Genomic DNA, 12970 nt, shown 5'->3' on the forward strand with positions numbered 1-12970 from the left:
CCAAGGGGGGGGCGAGGGGCCCCCCCCCCCCGATTGCACAAATTTTTGTGCACCGGGCCTCTAGTCCTATATAATAAAAGTATAGTATGCAAATTGTCCCCTCAACCAGGAGTTTGTCCGGGAGTTCAACCAGGGGGCAGGGCTGGCCGGGGGAAGGGAGGGAGGACCGGCCAGCAGCTAGCAGCTGCCAGGGACCCTACCAGTGCTCAAATTTTGTGCACTGGGCCTCTAGTGTGCATATAAGATCTTTGGTTAATCTCTTGCCACCCCCCATCCCCATTCATCTGAGATTCATCAGTCTGTTTCCATGCCTCTGATTCTATTTTATTCATCAGTTTATTTTGTGTATTAGATTTCTTGTTCATTTGTTTTGATTTTTAGATTCAATTGTTGATAGATATGTATTTCCATTTTATTGTTCATACTTTTTATCTTTTTTCTTTTCTATTCTTTCTTCTTCTTCTTCTTCTTCTTCTTCTTCTTCTTCTTCTTCTTCTTCTTCTTCTTCTTCTTCTTCTTCTTCTTCTTCTTCTTCTTCTTCTTCTTCTTCTTCTTCTTCTTCTTCTTCTTCTTCTTCTTCTTCTTCTTCTTCTTCTTCTTCTTCTTCTTCTTCTTCTTCTTCTTCTTCTTCTTCTTCTTCTTCTTCTTCTTCTTCTTCTTCTTCTTCTTCTTCTTCTTCCTCTTCTTAAAGAATACCCTTCAACATTGTTGCATGTAATGGTTTGGTGATGATAAACTCCTTTAGCTTTTTCTTGTCTGTGAAGCTCTTTATCTGACCTTCAATTCTAAATTATAGCTTTTCTGGGTAGAGAATCTTGGTTGCAGGTCCTTGCTATTCATCACTTGGAATATTTCTTTTTTTTTTTTAAATATATTTTATTGATTTTTTACAGAGAGGAAGGGGGAGGGATAGAGAGTTAGAAACATTGATGAGAGAGAAACATCGATCAGCTGCCTCCTGCACATCTCCTACTGGGGATGTGCCCGCAACCCAGGTACATGCCCTTGACCGGAATCGAACCTGGGACCTTTCAGTCCGCAAGCCGACGCTCTATCCACTGAGCCAAACCGGTTTCAGCTTGGAATATTTCTTGATACTATCTTCTGGCCTGCAAAATTTCTGTTGAGAAATCAGCTGACAGTCGTATGGGTGCTCCTTTGTAGGTAACTAACTGCTTTTCTCTTGCTGCTTTTAAGATTCTCTCTTTGTCTTTGACCCTTGGCATTTTAATTATGATATGTCTTGGTGTGGACCCCTTTGGGTTCCTCTTGTTTGGGATTGTCTATGCTTCCTGGACTTGTAAGTCTATTTCTTTCACCAGGTAGGGAAAGTTTTCTGTCATTATTTCTTCAAATAGATTTTTAATATCTTGCTCTCTCTCTTCTCCTTCAAATGTTGGTACATTTGAAGTTTCTCCAGAAGCTCCTTACATTATCTTCATATTTTTTTATTCTTTTTTCTTTTTGCTCTTCTGATTGGGTGTTTTTTGCTTCTCATATTTCAAATCATTGATTTGATTATCAGAATCCTCTACTCCCTTGAAAGTCTCTCTAAGTCCCTTGACACTCTCATTAATTCCCTTGAAGCTTTCATTAAGTTCCTTGAAACTCTCATTAAGGTCCTTGAATAACCTTATAACCATTGTTTTGAACTCTGTATCCAGTAGTTTGCTTGCTTCCATTCCTTTCATTTGTGACATGTTTGTCTCCACATTTTGGCTGCTTCCCTGCATTTGTTTCTATGTATTGGGTAGGGCTGTTATCTCTCCTGATATTGGTAGAGTGGCCTTGTGTAGTAGGTGTCCTGTAGGACCCAGTGGCTCAGCCTCCCGAGTCACCTGAACTGGGCACTCTAGGTGCACCCCTGTGTGGGCTGTGTACACAGTCTTGTAGATGAGCCATGATTGCTGTTGGTGTCACTGGGAGGAATTGTCCTGCAGGCCATTTGGCTGTGAGGACCAGCTGTGTCTGCAATGAAAGAGCTGCTGAGCAGGAGACACCCCTATGAAGAGGACTTGCTTCAAGGGGACTTTGGTGCTCACTGAGTCTTCCCCTTGAGTGTGTTGCTTGTGGATGGTGTAGAGTTGTAATCTGCTATGATCTAAAGCTATCCACTGGGTGCACTGGCCCTGGGGCCTCCAGGGAAATGCAAAATCAGTCACTGCTTGGGGCCACCTGGCAGGAGCTACAGAGTGATCTGCAGATGGCTGTTACTTGTATTGGGATAGGAAGTGCCCAGGTGAAGCCCAGCTGTGAGGCAAGGCAGGCTGGTGCTAGTGCTGGATCTTGGGCATTTTGAAGGACATCTTTGTGGAAGTGTCCATTTAGGTCCTTTACCCATATTTCACTTGGGTTGTTTATCTTCCTTTTGTTGAGTTGTATGAGTACTTTATATATTTTAGTAATTAACCCCTTATCAGATGTATCACTGACAAATACCTTCTCCCATATGGTGGTTCCCTGTACATTTTGGAGATTAAACCCTTATCGGAGATAACATTGGCAAATATGTTCTCCCATGCAGTGGGCTTTCTTGTTGTTTTGTTGATGGTTTCTTTTGCTGTGCAGAAGCTTTTTATTTTGATGTAGACCAATTTGTTTATTTTCTCTTTAGTTTCCAATGCCCTAGAAGCTGTATCGGTGAAGAAATTACTTTGGCATATGTCTGAGATTTTGTTGCCTTTGGATTCTTCTAGTATTTTTATGGTTTCCCGTCGTATATTTAAGTCCTTTATCCATTTTGAGTTTATTTTTGTGTATGGTGTAAGTTGGTGGTCTAGTTTCATTTTCTTGCATGTATCTGTCCAATTTTCCCAGCACCATTTATTGAAGAGACTGTCTTGACTCCATTGTATGTTCTTGCCTCCTTTGTCAAATATTAATTGAGCGTATTGGTTGGGGCTGATTTCTGGGCTCTCTATTCTATTCCATTGATCTATATGTCTGTTCTTGTGCCAGTACCAGGCAGTTTTGAGAACAGTGGCTTTGTAATACAGCTTGATATCTGGTATTGAGATCCCACCTACTTTCTTCTTTCTCAGGATCGCTGCAGCTATTCGGGGTCGTTTTTTGTTCCAGATGAATTTTTGGAGAGTTCGTTCTAGATCTTTGAAGTAGGCCATTGGTATTTTAATGGGAAGTGCGTTGAATTTATAGATTGCTTTGGGCAGTATAGACATTTTAATGATGTTGATTCTACCAATCCAAGAACATGGTATGTTCTTCCATCTCTTTATGTCTTCCTCTATCTCTTTTTTCAACGTCCTGTAGTTTTCTGAGTAGAGGTCTTTTACCTCTTTAGTTAAGTTTATTCCTAGGTAGCTTAATTTTTTTGGTGAGATGGTAAATGGGATTGCTTTTTTAGTCTCTCTTTCTGCAAGTTCACTATTGGTGTATAGAAATGCCATAGATTTCTTGGCGTTAATTCTGTATCCTGCTACATTGCCGAATTCTTTTATTAAGTCTAATAGTTTTTTGATGGAGTCTTTAGGGTTTTTTAAGTATAATATCATGTCATCTGCAAATAAGGACAGTTTTACTTCCTCTTTTCCAATTTGGATGCCTTTTATTTCTTCTTCTTGTCTAATTGCAATGGCTAATACTTCCAGTACTATGTCGAACAGGAGTGGTGAGAGTGGGCATCCCTGTCTTGTTCCTGTTTTTAGGGGAAATGGTGTTAGTTTTTGTCCATTGAGTATGATGTTGGCTGTGGGCCTGTCATATATGGCTTTTATTATGTTGAGGTATGATCCTTCTACTCCCACCATGCTGAGAGTTTTTATCAAAAATGGGTGTTGAATTTTGTCAAATGCTTTTTCTGCATCAATTGATATGACTATGTGGTTTTTTTCCTTCAATTTGTTTATGTGATGTATCACGTTGATTGATTTGCGGATATTGTACCATCCTTGCATCCCTGGGATAAATCCTACTTGGTCATGGTGTATGATCTTTCTGATGTACTGCTGGATCCGATTTGCTAAGATTTTGTTGAGGATTTTGGCATCTATGTTCATGAGGGATATTGGCCTGTAATTCTCTTTCATTGTGTTGTCTTTACCTGGTTTTGGTATTAGGGTGATGCTGGCTTCATAGAATGAGCTTGGAAGTGTTCCTTCCTCTTGGATTTTTTGTAGTAGTCTGAGGAGGATAGGTTTTAGTTCTTCCTTGAATGTTTGGTAAAACTCCCCTGTGAAGCCGTCTGGTCCTGGGCTTTTGTTTGCTGGAAGCTTTCTGATGACTGCTTCAATTTCTTCCATAGTTATTGGCCTGTTGAGATTTTTAGATTCTTCCTGATTAAGTTTTGGAATGTTGTATTTTTCTAGAAATATGTCCATTTCCTCCAGGTTGTCTAGTTTGTTGGAGTAGAGTTGTTCATAGTATTTTTTAACAATCATTTGTATTTCTGTGGGGTCTGTTGTTATTTCGCCTCTATCATTTCTGATTTGGTTTATTTGGGTCCTCTCTCTTTGCTTTTTGGTGAGCCTGGCTAGAGGTTTGTCGATCTTGTTTATCCTTTCAAAGAACCAGCTCTTGGTTTCATTGATTTTCTGTATTGTTTTTTTGGTCTCTATGTCATTTATTTCTGCTCTAATCTTTATTATCTCCTTCCTTCTGCTCACTCTGGGCTTTTCTTGTTGCTCTCTTTCTAATTCTTTGAGCTGTAGATTTAGATGATTTACTACCATTTTTTCTTGTTTGTTGAGGTAGGCCTGTAGAGCTATAAACTTCCCTCTCAGGACTGCTTTCATTGTGTCCCAAAGGTTTTGGATTGTTGTGTTTTCATTGTCATTAGTTTCCAGGATGTTTTTAATTTCTTCTTTGATCTCATTGGTAACCCAATCAATATTTAATAACATGCTATTCAGCTTCCAAGTGTTTGAGTATTTTGGGTTGTTTTTATTGTAGTTTATTTCTAATATTATGCCCTTGTGGTCTGAGAAGATGCTTGGTATGATTTCAATCTTCTTGAATTTGGGGAGACTTTGTTTGTGACCCAATATGTGGTCTATTTTTGAAGATGTCCCATGAGCACTTGAGAAGAACGTATATTTTGTTGCTTTGGGGTGAAGTGTTCTGAAGATGTCAATTAAGTCCATCTGATCTAGTGAGTCATTTAGGATTGCTGTTTCTTTGCTGATTTTTTGTCTAGCAGATTTATCCAGTGATGTCAGTGGTGTATTAAAGTCCCCTACTATGATTGTATTGTTGTCGATCTCTCCCCTGATGTCTTCCAGGAGTTTTCTTATGTATGTGGGTGCTCCTGCATTGGGTGCATATATGTTTATCAGGGTTATATCCTCTTGTTGTATTGATCCCTTTAGTATTATGAAGTGGCCTGTAGGTTTGTTATATATGGCCTTTATTATGTTGAGATATGCTCCCTCTATTTCGACTTTGCTGAGAGTTTTTATCAAAAATGGGTGTTGGATTTTGTAGAATGGTTTTTCTGCACCTATGGATAGGATCATGTGATTATTGTCTTTCAGTTTGTTTATGTGATATAGCACGTTTATTGATTTGCAAATATTGTACCAGCCTTGCATCCCTGGAATAAAGTGCACTCGATCATGGTGTATGATCTTATCTATATATATGAAAGCCAAAGCAACCGAATGACTGGTCAACCGGTTGCTATGATACGCACTGACCACCAGGATGCAGGCACTCAACGCAGGAGCTGCCCCCTGGTGGTCAGTGCACTCCCACAGCCAACCTCCCATGGCTGGCCAACCTCCTGTGGTCCCTCCCCTCCAGCTGGCTGGCCCTGATCAACCCCGATCGCCAGCCAGGCCGAGGGACCCCACCCGTGCACGAATTCATGCACCGGGTCTCTAGTATATATATAAAAGCCTAAGCGACCGAACAAATGACTGGTCGACTGGTAGCTATGATGTACACTGACCACCAGGGGGCAGACGTTAAATGCAGCAGCTGCCCTCTGGTGGTCAGTGCACTCCCACAGTGGGAGTACCGCTCAGCTGACAAACTGGTGGGTGGCCCACCAGCCCGGCGGCAGCCTCTCATTCCCTCAGCAGTCCTGCAGGTCCAATCTCCGGAGAACGGGCCAGGCACCAACAGACCAGTGCCACCAGCAAGATCTTGACAGCGCCACCAGCCTTCTTGAAGTTGGCCTCGAGCACCGCAGCCTCTTCCCCTCCCTAGACACTCCACAAGGAAGAAACGATATAAAGGCAGCCATCAGGTGTCTGCCAACAACCAGTGTGAACGCCAGTGGGATGGATCCAGATTCCAGTCTGATCCCAGTCCGACAAGGGTGTCCCACCAGCCGCCAAGAGAGCCGAACGCATCCCAGCTTCTCCCACCCCCTCAGGACGGGCACCAGATGCAGGGCTCATGGCTGGCGAGCACCGCTGTGGCAGTGCAAGCCTCTTCTGATCAGGACTGACTGGCGTGAGACCGCGGCAAGCACAGCTAGGCTGAGAGCAGCAGGCAGGAGTGGCAGGCCGCTTTGGACTGCCAGTTTTTGGCCTAATCCCTGCAGGCCAAACTGAGGGATCCCACCTATGCACGAATTCGTGCACTGGGCCTCTAGTTTTAATATATTGCTTGATGCAATTTGCTTATATTTTGTTGAGGATTTTAGCATCTATGTTCATCGAGGATATGGGCCTGTAATTCTCTTTCTTTGTAGTGTCTATCTGGTTTTGGAATTAGGATAATACTGGCCTCATAAAAAGAGTTTGGAAGTGTTCCTTCCTGTTGGCTTTTCTGAAATAGTTTGAGGAGTATAGTGTTAGTTCTTCTTTGAATGTTTGGAAAAACTCCCCTGTGAATCCATCCAGACCTGGGCTTTTGTTTGGTGGAAGTTTTTTTATTACTGCTTCTATTTTATCAGTTGTTATTGGCCTATTCAGGCTTTCTAATTCATCCTGATTCAGTTTTTGGAGATTACATTTTTCTAGAAATTTGTCTATTTCATCTACATTGTCCAGCTTGTTGGCATATAGTTTTTCACAGTATTGTCTTACAATCCTTTGTATATCTGTGGTGTCCGTGGTTACTTCTCCACTTTCATTTCCAATTTTACTTATTTGGGTCCTCTCTCTTTGTTTCTTGATGAGTCTGGCTAATGGTTTATCAATTTTGTTTATGCTTTCAAAGAACCAGCTCTTGGTTTCATTGATTTTTTTTTATTTCTTTTTTTTTAGTTTCTATGTTGTTTATTTCTGCTCTAATATTATTATTTTCTTCCTTCCACTAATTCTGGGCTTTTCTTGTTGTTCTCTTTCTAGTTCTTTAAGTTGTAGGGTTAAATAGTTTATTGCTGATTTTTCTTGTTTTTTGAGGTATGCCTGTAGTGCTATGAATTTCCCCCTCAGGACTGCTTTTGCTGTGTCCCAGAGATTTTGGGATGTTGTGTGTTCATTTTCATTTGTTTCCAGGAAGTTTTTGATTTCTTTCTTGATCTCATTGGTAACCCATTCATTGTTTAATAATATGCTATTTAGTCTCCATGTATTTGAATGTTTTTGGGTGTTTTTCTGTAGTTTATTTCTAATTTCATTTCACTGTGATCTGAGAAGATGCTTGATATGATTTCAGTCTTCTTGAACTTGTAGAGACTTGGTTTGTGTCCTAACATGTGGTTTCTCTTTGTATATGATCCATGTGCACTTGAGAAGAATGTATATTCTGCTGTTTTATCAGTTGTTATTGGCCTATTCAGGCTTTCTAATTCATCCTGATTCAGTTTTTGGAGATTACATTTTTCTAGAAATTTGTCTATTTCATCTACATTGTCCAGCTTGTTGGCATATAGTTTTTCACAGTATTGTCTTACAATCCTTTGTATATCTGTGGTGTCCGTGGTTACTTCTCCACTTTCATTTCCAATTTTACTTATTTGGGTCCTCTCTCTTTGTTTCTTGATGAGTCTGGCTAATGGTTTATCAATTTTGTTTATGCTTTCAAAGAACCAGCTCTTGGTTTCATTGATTTTTTTTTATTTCTTTTTTTTTAGTTTCTATGTTGTTTATTTCTGCTCTAATATTATTATTTTCTTCCTTCCACTAATTCTGGGCTTTTCTTGTTGTTCTCTTTCTAGTTCTTTAAGTTGTAGGGTTAAATAGTTTATTGCTGATTTTTCTTGTTTTTTGAGGTATGCCTGTAGTGCTATGAATTTCCCCCTCAGGACTGCTTTTGCTGTGTCCCAGAGATTTTGGGATGTTGTGTGTTCATTTTCATTTGTTTCCAGGAAGTTTTTGATTTCTTTCTTGATCTCATTGGTAACCCATTCATTGTTTAATAATATGCTATTTAGTCTCCATGTATTTGAATGTTTTTGGGTGTTTTTCTGTAGTTTATTTCTAATTTCATTTCACTGTGATCTGAGAAGATGCTTGATATGATTTCAGTCTTCTTGAACTTGTAGAGACTTGGTTTGTGTCCTAACATGTGGTTTCTCTTTGTATATGATCCATGTGCACTTGAGAAGAATGTATATTCTGCTGTGTTGGGATGAAATGTTCTATAAATGTCTATTAAATCCATCTAATCCAGTGTGTCCTTTAGAGTTTCTGTTTCCTTGTTAAGTTTTTGTCTGGAATATCTGTCCAGTGAAGTCAGATGGGTGTTAAAGTCCCCTACTATGACTGTATTGTTGTCAATCTCTCCATTAAAGTCCTCTAGAAGTTTTGTTATATATTAGGTGCTCCTATATTGAGTGCATATATGTTTCTCAGGGTTATATCCTCTTATTGGATTGATCCCTTTAGTATCATGTAGTGCCCTTTGTTGTCTCTTATGATGGCCTTCATTTTAAAGTCTATTTTGTCGGATATGAGTATTGCTACTCCAGCTTTTTTTTCTTTTCCATTTGTATAGAAAAATTTTTTCCATCCCTTCACTTTCATCTTGTGTGTGTCTTTTGTTTTGAGGTGGGTCTCTTGTAGACAGCATATCGTTGGGTCATGTTTTTGTATCCATTCTACTACCCTAAGCCTTTTGATTGGAGCATTTAATCCATTTACATTTAAGTTTATTATTGATAGGTACTTATTTATTGCCATTTTAATTCTGTATGGCTAGGTTTCTGTCTTTGTTTCTTCTCCTCAGCAATCCCTTACAGCAATCCCTTTAGCATTTCTTGTAATGCTGGCTTGGTGGTGATCAACTCCTTTAGCTTTTTTTTTTTTTTTTTTGTCTCTTTATGTGATCATCTATTTTGAATGATAGCCTTGCTGAATATAGTAAACTTGGTCTCAGATCCTTGCTTTCCACCTTGAGTACTTCATGCCATTCCCTTCTGGCCTGTAGAGTTTCTGATGAGAAGTCAGGTTTCCACTTTATGGGAACTTCTATGTAGGTTACAGTTTTCTTTTCTCTTGCTGCCTTTAAGATTCTCTCTTTGTCTTTAATTTTGGGCATCTTAATTATGATGTGTCTGAGAGTGGGTCTGTTTGGGGTCTTCTTGTCTGGGGTTCTCTGTGCCTCCTGAACTTGTGTGACTTTTTCCTTTACCAGGTTAGGGAAGTTTTCTGCCATTATTTCTTCAATCACCTTCTCTATTCCTTTCTCCCATTCTGCTTCTTCTGGCACACCTGCTATTCTAATATTGTTACATTTCATGTTTTCCCACGGTTCCCTTAAGCTGTTCTCCTGTTTTTTAATTGTTTTTTTTCCTTTTGGTTCTCTGATTGAGTGATATTTTCAACTCTGTCTTCTAATTCACTAATTCTATTCTCAGCTTCCCCTTATCTGCTGTGTATTTCTTCCAATGTGTTCTTTATTTGTTATGTCATTCTTTATCTCAGACTGTTCCTTTTTGATAGTTACTTATCTTTTTTCATACTGTTGAGCATTTTTACCATCATTATTCTGAACTCTGTTTCAGATAAATTTCTTGTCTTTGCTTCATTTATCTCTTCTTCTGGATAATTCTCTAGTTCTTTCATTTGGGGATTCTTTGTTTCCTCATTTTGGTTGTCTGTTTGGGTTTGTGAAAATCCTGATTTCTGGGCCTCATCCTCCGGAAATTCTGTTTCTTTGTTACTAATGTTGTGGCCTCACCCCATAACAAAGAAACAGAATTTCCAGAGGATGAAGCCCAGAAATCAGGATTTTAAAAAGATTCCCAGGTGATTGCCAAGGTTGAGAACCACTGTTTTATTTTATTTTATTTTATTTTTGAATTTTTATGCGTTTATTTGAGCCAAACTTGACAACAGTTGCCAGGAAGCAAAATCAGAACAGATTGAGAAAAAGGTCCGGAGTATGGCAGTTTTGCAGCTTATTTTATACATTAGAATACATTAGAATAAAAGGAGGAGACATAAGGAGGGTTACATGAAATCCTTTGGTGGTAGATTAAGGGCATAGGAGAGAGCAAAGTGGAGAAATTTCTGGGATTGGATAAAAAGTCAAAATAGACACATATTTCTTTTACATTAGTGGGTACAGGATAGTTAATAATTAACATTTTCAGCACATGGAGATGGTGTGTGGGGAGCAAGACAACAATGAGGGGGAGAACCACTGTTTTAGATAGATCCTCTATACCAGTGGTCGGCAAACTGTGGCCCCTTGAGTGTGGCTCTTCCACAAAATACCACGTGCAGGTGCGCACGTACAGTGCGATTGAAACTTCATGGCCACACTCAAGGAGCCAAAGAGCCACATGTGGCTCTCGAGCCACAGTTTGCCGACCACTGCTCTATACCTCTCAATCTCTAGTGCAGGAGAGTGTTAAGGGCTGTTTCTGACTAATTGGATCAGGCAAACACTCAAAGACTTCAGAGACCACCTCAATCTACAGACTAATAGGATTCTGACTTGAATTGCCCCCAGGCAATTGTCCTCAGGTGTAGGGAGAGTTTTTTTCAACAGGGTGGGGCAGTTGCTTCTGCCTGGAGGCTGTTACTTTTAATATCTTAAGTGGCCTCAGGGCAATGTGATTTCCAATAGGGTGCATGGACTGTCTTCCCCCAGGTTAGGCAAATGTCTATGTGGGAAAGATGTCCTCTGCTGGGTAAGGGAATGACTCAGCCTAGGAAACTTGGGTGTCTGCCTTCTGAGCTCTATCCCCCAAGTCCCCAGTCCTGGGTTCTGCTCTCACAGCTCCTGTCTGCTTCACCCTCCCTCTCCCAGAGCACAAGGTGGGTGGCTCCACAGGGAATTTTTGTGCATTGGCCCTTCAAGGGGGTGCCTGAACTTTCAGCTGCTACTCCCTGGCAGACAGCACCCACTGCTTTTCACAGCTAGATGTTATGTGATACCATCCTCAGATTTGGTGCTCTCTGCTGGGGAGCCCAGTTTGGGGATTAGATCCCAGAGTTCTCAGTGGCACCGCCCCCACCCCCACCCCCAACAGCTGAGATATCTCTCCGGGACTTCAATGTGCTTTCAGTGGTTGGAGGGGTGGAGGCATGGAACAGGCTGGTCCAATGCCCACATGTGCTATTTTTCAAATCAGGATGGAGATCATCTCTGTGGAGGCTTCGTGTGGGGAGCAAGGGGTCCCAGCCCCACACCAACCACCAAACCCAGGGTTCCAGAGGTGGAAAGAGAAGTCCCCACAACCACAAGCTGTAAAGACCGGCAGGGATTATGGCTGAGCAACAAGGAGGCTGCTGGAGACCCAGATGTTCCTCTTAAAGGGCCTGCGCACAAACTTACACGGTCCCATTTCTTCTGAGCTGCAGCGTGGGGTAGGGCAGAGAGAGGGGCAGACACATATGTCTTGCTTCAGGGCAGAAACTCGTGGGAAGCTTTCTTCCTGACAGGGGAGCTCGCAGGAGTCATTGTTCCTGTGCTGGGACCTCCTCTGCTGCAGGGCTGACTAGCAGCCATATCTTAGTCTCCATCAGCCTGGAGCACACTGTTTGCTCCACCCTGGTGATTCCCTGAGACTCCACCCCATCCAATTTGCAGCCCCACCCAAGCTGTTTGTAGCAGCTTTTTCATATGAATGGCCTGTCCCAGCTCAGGCTTCAGACTTTGCTAAAACCTCTCAAACAAGCAGCAGCAGCTGGTGACAGTATGCCCCAAACCTATCAATAAAAAGCCCAAGACCTGGCACTAGCACCAGCCCACCTTGCTTCACAACTGGGTCTTGACTGAGCACCTCCAAACCCAATATAAATAGCAAATAGCAGCTGTCTGCAGATCCCTCTGTAGCTCCTGCACCTCCTGGGAGGCCCTAGAGCAGTGATGGCGAACCTTTTGAGCTCGGCGTGTCAAAATTTTGAAAAACCCTAACTTAACTCTGGTGCCATGTCACATATAGAAATATTCATAATTTTTTTTATATTTGCAACCATAGTTAAAAAAAAAGATTTATATTTTTGATATTTATTTTATATATTTAAATGCCATTTAACAAAGAAAAATCAACTAAAAATATGTATAAAATGAACAAAAGCAGAAAAACAATGTACATTTAGGAAAAAAAAATAATAAAAACAATGATAATCAAATGGTACGAAAACTAGAAATTAGTGACTTTTTTGGTGCTGAAGTTTGTCTGCTAATTCTTCGATTGCAGGTTCATACTTGGTGCACTTCAAGGCCAAGCAAGCGCCACTAACTTCTCTGTTAGCCGGTTTCTTTTGTTCGTTTTAATATTATTTAATGCTGAGAACAAAGTCTCACAAAAATATGTTGATGAAAAAATTGTTATCAAAGCCATCACTAGATTTTTTATGTTGCTAAAAGTGTCAGATACTCTGTTCCAAGCACTCAAAATTTCTTGTTCGTAGTTGCACTCTTCTTCATTATTCAAACGATTTCGTTCCAGATTTTCAAGTTTCGACCTTAAGTCGACAAACACATGAGTCCAAATGCTACCTTGAAAATCTGCAAGTTGCATCTCTAAATCGTCAATTTGCATCCATTGGAAATCCTTTAATTCCAAAGTACTGTAAACAACTACATCCGGATACTTAATTATTTTAATGGTCTGTTCTAGGCTTCTAAATTGGTCGAATCTTTCGCTGAACTGTTCAAATAA

This window comes from Myotis brandtii, unplaced genomic scaffold, assembly GCF_000412655.1.
Source record: "Myotis brandtii unplaced genomic scaffold, ASM41265v1 scaffold74, whole genome shotgun sequence".
NCBI classification, from domain to species: domain Eukaryota; kingdom Metazoa; phylum Chordata; class Mammalia; order Chiroptera; family Vespertilionidae; genus Myotis; species Myotis brandtii.